The following is a 6,745-nucleotide window of genomic DNA, read 5'->3' on the forward strand; positions in this document are numbered from 1 at the left end:
TCAGAGGAGGAAGGGGAGGACCAACATAAAAATAACATTTTTTTTTAAATTAAAATTATACTTAATATATTCACGTCACCAAATAATTGATAAAAAAACACTGTTTTGCAATGGTCTACAGTAGCATCAACAGCACTCTAAGGTAAGCACCATAGTGTAGCTGGAGGACAGCTATTTTCCGTCCTCCCCTGTGTACATTGACTTCAATACAAAACCTAGGAGGCTCATGGTTCTCACCGCCTTCCATAGACTTACACAGTAATTATGATGACTTCTGGAGAAAGTCCTCCAATCTATCAGAGATCATGTTGTCCATCCAATCAAAGGATCAGAGAATTAATCTAGTAGTCAAATCATACGCTCCAGCTAGCTAGCACTGCAGTGCATAAAATGTGAGTAGTTGAATCAAAAGAGGGAGAAAGACAAAGGTTAATTTCTTCAAACATTGAGAAGCAGCAAAGATACATTTTCAGTTTCACTTACGATACCTAATGCAGCTAATTTAGCATACTCAACAACCTGACTCAGAGAGGAATGATATTTATGTTAGCTAGCTGGCTAAAGCTTTCAGTTGTATTAATTTGTCACCGGGGCCCGCCAGTGTAACTGCTAAACTGCTTGCGGTACACTGTACTGCGTATTTGTACACATGGATTGGTTTGTTGGTTTAATAATGCGTTAGTTGTAGTAGCTATGTTGACTGACATTAGCTAATATGGGGACAACGATGTAGGCTGTGTGTAGTGGTTATGGTATTAAGGTTTGGCTTGGAGAGGTCACAGACAGCTGTTGTGTTGCGCATTGAAGTCCACAATCGAAGGGAAAATGTGAGAGGAGGAGAACACGTAAATGTGATGATGCAGTTTGTATGGCTGCTATGAAAGTGAACTGTGTGTGCGGGGGATCAGGAGCGTATTCATTCCGCCAATTCCTTTGCAAAACATTTTTTATTTTATAAACGTAAGCAAACGGAACGAAACGGGGATGGACCCACCTGAATTTTGTCCAATAAACTTATTTAAATTTGGACTAATGATTAGACTTTAGATCGGCTAGATGTAGGCAAGAGTATGCAAGGTGGTATTGAATGTGTCACTGTCTGTCACCTTGACTCCAATTTGTCTGTCAACCTGTGAACCTAATGTTATAAACTTTAATTTGTAGGCTAGTTTGTAGCAACCTCATGATGGGTATAGGGCAAATTTGAGTATGACGTAGTAGCTTAAACCTGTCGATGTTACATTGAGCTGGGTGAATGGAATATGAATGACAGTCATCCAAAATGCTGTAATAGAAATAAGGCCATGCTCATAATTTTTTTTTATTGCCCTCCCTAATCTTAAATGTCACTGACCTAATACCATACAGACAGAAGTTCCCTTTCAGTCAGTCAACTTTGGTACAACATACTATGGGGAGTCGCACTCTTGACTTCGGTTGAAGGATCTACAATTAAGCATGACAAGGCCAATGAAATGTTGTCATGCCAGTTGTTATACAATTCAGGTGGGATGTCAAATAACATTTCTCAGTAAATGTTTTGGGATAGAATTGAAGAGTATGTCAAACAGGTTAGCTCTTAAAACTAGTAGTTCAGCTCATGTGTATTGATTTTTATTTTTTATATTTTTATTTCACCTTATTTTTGCTATGAGTACTATGCACCTTATTTCACCAGGTAGGCTAGTTGAGAACAAGTTCTCATTTGCAACTGCGACCTGGCCAAGATAAAGCATATCAATTTGACACATACAACAAGACAGAGTTACACATGGAATAAACAAAACATACAGTCAATAATACAGTAGAAAAATAAGTCTATATACAATGTGAGCAAATGAGGTGAGATAAGGGAGGTAAAGGAAAAAAAAGGGCCATGGTGGCGAGGTAAATACAATATAGCAAGTAAAACACTGGAATGGTAGATTTGCAGTGGAAGAATGTGCAAAGTAGAAATAGAAATAATGGGGTGCAAAGGAGTAAAATAAATAAATAAATACAGTAGGGGAAGAGGTAGTTGTTTGGGCTAAATTATAGATAGGCTATGTACAGGTGCAGTAATCTGTGAGCTGCTCTGACAGCTGGTGCTTAAAGCTAGTGAGGGAGATAAGTGTTTCCAGCTTTAGAGATTTTTGCAGTTCGTTCCAGTCATTAGCAGCAGAGAACTGGAAGGAAAGATGACCAAAGGAGGATTTGGCTTTGGGGGTGACCAGTGAGATATACCTGCTGGAGCGCGTGCTACGAGTGGGTGCTGCTATGGTGACCAGTGAGCTGAGATAAGGCGGGGCTTTACCTAGCAGAGACTTGTAGATAACCTGTAGCTAGTGGGTTTGGCGACGAGTATGAAGCGAGGGCCAACCAATGAGAGCGTACAGGTCGCAATGGTGGGTAGTGTATGGGGCTTTGGTGACAAAAAGGATGGCACTGTGATAGACTGCATCCAGTTTGTTGAGTAGAGTGTTGGAGGCTATTTTATAGATGACATTACCGAAGTCGAGGATCGGTAGGATGGTCAGTTTTACGAGGGTATGTTTGGCAGCATGAGTGAAGGATGCTTTGTTGCGATATAGGAAGCCGATTCTAGATTTAATTTTGGATTGGAGATGCTTAATGTGAGTCTGGAAGGAGAGTTTACAGTCTAACCAGACACCTAGGTATTTGTAGTTGTCCACGTATTCTAAGTCAGAGCCGTCCAGAGTAGTGATGCTGGTCGGGCGAGCAGGTGCGGACAGTGATCGGTTGAAAAGCATGCATTTAGTTTTACTTGCGTTTTAAGAGCAGTTGGAGTCCACGGAAGGAGAGTTGTATGGCATTGAAGCTCGTCTGGAGGTTAGTTAACACAGTGTCCAAAGAGGGGACAGAAGTGTACAGAATGGTGTCGTCTGCGTAGAGGTGTATCAGAGAATCACCAACAACATCATTGATGTATACAGAGAAGAGAGTCGGCCCGAGGATTGAACCCTGTGGCACACCCATAGAGACTGCCAGAGGTCCGGACAACAGGCCCTCCGATTTGACACACTGAACTCTATCAGACAAGTAGTTGGTAAACCAGGTGAGGCAATCATTTGAGAAACCAAGGCTGTCGAGTCTGCCAATACAAATGTGGTGATTGACAGAGTCGAAAGCCTTGGCCAGGTCGATGAATACGGCTGCACAGTAATGTCTCTTATCGATGGTGGTTATGTCGTTTAGGTCCTTGAGCGTGGCTGAGGTGCACCCATGACCAGCTCTGAAACCAGATTGCATAGCGGAGAAGGTACGGTGGGATTCGAAATGGTCAGTAATCTGTTTGTTAACTTGGCTTTCGAAGACCTTAGAAAGACAGGGTAGGATAGATATACGTCTGTAGCAGTTTGGGTCTAGAGTGTCACCCCCTTTGAAGAGGGGGATGACCGCGGCAGCTTTCCAATCTTTGGGAATCTCAGACGATACGAAAGAGAGGTTGAACAGGCTAGTAATAGGGGTTGCAACAATTTCGGCAGATAATTTTAGAAAAAGAGGGTCCAGATTTTCTAGCCCGGCTGATTTGTAGGGGTCCAGATTTTGCAGCTCTTTCAGAACATCAGCTATCTGGATTTGGGTGAAGGAGAAATGGTGGGGGCTTTGGCGGGTTGCTGTGGAGGGTGCCGGGCAGTTGACCGGTGTAGGGGTAGCCAGGTGGAAAGCATGGCCAGCCGTAGAGAAATTCTTATTGAAATTCACAATTATAGTTTTGAAACTTCCAATCATTAGTTTTAAATTTCCTCTATGGTCATATGTGAAATCCATTCAGTCCGTTTGAAAACAGTCTCCCAAAATTCATAATAGGAATATCCTGCCATTAGATACCCACAACTGTGATTAACGTGCACTGTCCCTTTAAAATAAAATGAACTAACCTGCAATCCCCTTTACCGACCGGACATGGTTCCACGTAATGGAAACAGATTATAATGTTTAGAATACGTTAACTTCCTGTTCAAATTCACTGGTGTTACCTAAACAATCAAACCAAAAATCAATAACCAGGAACTATCACAAAACTTTTACGATTCAACTATTCAGACCTCTCTTACAGCCAAATATAGCCCAGTGAGCCCCACCAACCAGTCATGCCCACCTAGCAATTTTGTTGCTAGATTTAGCATCTTTTCAGACTACCCTGACAATTTAGCTACTTTTTGAAAATGTATTTGGAACTTTTAGCAACTTTTGAAAAGTGACTCAAAGCTATAATGCACGTATTTTTCGTTTTGAATGACACAAACAATTTTCTCTAAACGTTCAGTTTATATCTTAAACAAACAATAACAACTGTATCTTTCCGGGCAATACCTATAAATAGTTGAATTACAATCATAATGAATTTTAGTCTATCGGTGCATAGGCTGAGCTACGAACCCGAGTCTCCCGCGTTGCAGGCAATAATTTTACCCCTGGACCAACAGCACTATTTAAAAGATGGAGGCGCAAATAACCCTATTATTATAATTCTCTGTAGTCGTAAACTCCGGAACCGAGACAATTCCCAGAAAATAGCCCTATTCTAAAGGTCCTAGCGTTTCCCCAGCGAGGATTCTCATTAATCTCGCTCTCGTTGTCCCTGCCTCTCTCCTTCTCTCCCGATTGTCGCGTCTGACCTTCCCCTTAGTTGAATTACAATGTTGGTGGTTGGGTCCTACTCGGTCACAATGTTTGCAGGGAGCCTTACACTCCCGGGCAAAATGTCCTGTCTCATTGCAATTGAAACATTTTGTATCGTCTGATCCTGTCCATTTTTTTCCTTTCTCTCTTATGTCCCTTCCCCTTAAGGCCTCCTTTATGCTTGTCTAGAATTACCCCGATAGTTACGGTCAGATGCTCTGACTCAACCTGTTTGCTCTTTTTACAGTCTCGGTGGTTATGGCCTACTTTAGTGCAGTGTTTACACGGTGCCTCACAATCTCTAGCAAAATGTCCCGGATCGTTACAGTTAAAGCATCTATCTCCCCCTTTCTTTTGACTGTCTCTATACACTTTTCTGAACTTTTTCCCTTTCTCTACCTCTATTATCCCTCCCTCGGCTCCAGCAGGCTCCACATATGGGAATGGTGGTTGTGCGGGCAGCACCTGCTGCCGTCTCCTCACCACCACTATTTCATCATCAGGATTATCTCTCCACGCCCGTTCGGCCAGAGAGGGATACAATTTAGGCTTATGGGGTGCCTCCTAAGGAGCCGTGGGAATTCTCGTTTTCTGTTCCTGGCAACATACATCTTCTTTCTTTTTTTCTTCCTTTTTCTTTTCTCCCTCTGCTCTCTTCCTCGCCTCGGCTAACCATACCCTCGCTGTGTCTAGCCCCTCTGCTCGTTGTTTCTATATCTTGTCCCCACAAACCCTATTTATTTGTTTAATCATTGATTCCAGTTTTTCTTTATTTAATTGTCCGTCAAATTCATACTTCTTTCTCCACTTTAAACCGAAATAGACATTTATTTTATCCTTCGCTGCATATACCGCTCTACTCGCGTGAAATCCGGAACCTCCTTTGAGGATTTACTACCCATGTTTGATAAATCCTTGTCGTCACTATGGTATCTATCACAATCTATGTGTATGTATTTCTATGATCTATGTATGTGCTCTTTTCCCCGTTATCCTATTCCTATAGTTGCTCTCCTGACTATATGTGTGTCTCTTTATGCTCACAATCTATGTGTATCTCTTTAACCTATGTGTATCTATAGTTCTGTTCTAGGGTATATTTACACATTCTATGTGTATGTGATGTTTGATGTGTGTTTCTCCTTTCTGAAAACTTTATCTATAGAGTTGACTGTCGATCGGACATTAGGTCTCACCGTTTACAACCTATAAGCTATTTTCCAGGGGTCATAAATCCCTAGCCAGCAGCCTATTTTTTGGTTGTTGCTTGTTCTTTTTACGTCAATATCTCGTATCTCACTCCGCTATATTAGGTTTCCCTTCCTTTCTCCATTTTTGGACTTTATTTCAGTATTGAATAGGTTAAGTTATCTTGTTCGCATAGAATCACCTTCCTTTCTCACCAAGCCTAGTTTATATCCACACCTGTTTTAATATATCTATCGCTACTTTTCATAGTCTCAGACTACTTCCCATATACAGGAAGACTATTTAGGTATTAGGACTTTATTTAGGTATGTCTTTTGAATGTGGTCTATGGCTAGTTTATGCCAGTTAACCATAAGTTATCCTATTTGTACAAAACGACCGTCCTATCTAACACTTATTTAATATCCCTACTTAACAAACCTTGCAGGCCGTCACAAAGGTGGCCGGATCTATTAAGTTAGTTTTATTTGTGGTAGTGCACCTTACCTCAGGGCATCGCGGACCTGTCTCCTATCGATTTTGGTTACAACACAAAGTAAACCTAGTGAATCTGTTTAGAATAATCAAGCACCTATTATTGATTAATTCTAAGCATTTTTAGAACATCAAATCCAAGATATCTTAAATCATTCCCCCCAAATTCGTAAATAAAGATTTACTGACCTGTCTTGTAGACTGGGAAAAGCAATGTAGGTTGGATCACGTCACCGTCTCTGCCGACCTTAGGTATATACCGGCCTGTTATGGAACCCCAATGTCAGGGGACAGGTCTTTAATTTACGGGTCAATGACCCGCCCGTGCACGGTATTACGGCACGGTACCTTCGGACGGCAGGGACAGATATTGAGTTCCGGCTTCGAAGGACCAATTGTTAGGAGAATTAAGTTCTCATGTTCTTTAACCAATTAA

This window comes from Salvelinus alpinus, chromosome 6 (assembly GCF_045679555.1).
Source record: "Salvelinus alpinus chromosome 6, SLU_Salpinus.1, whole genome shotgun sequence".
Taxonomy (NCBI): Eukaryota; Metazoa; Chordata; class Actinopteri; order Salmoniformes; family Salmonidae; genus Salvelinus; species Salvelinus alpinus.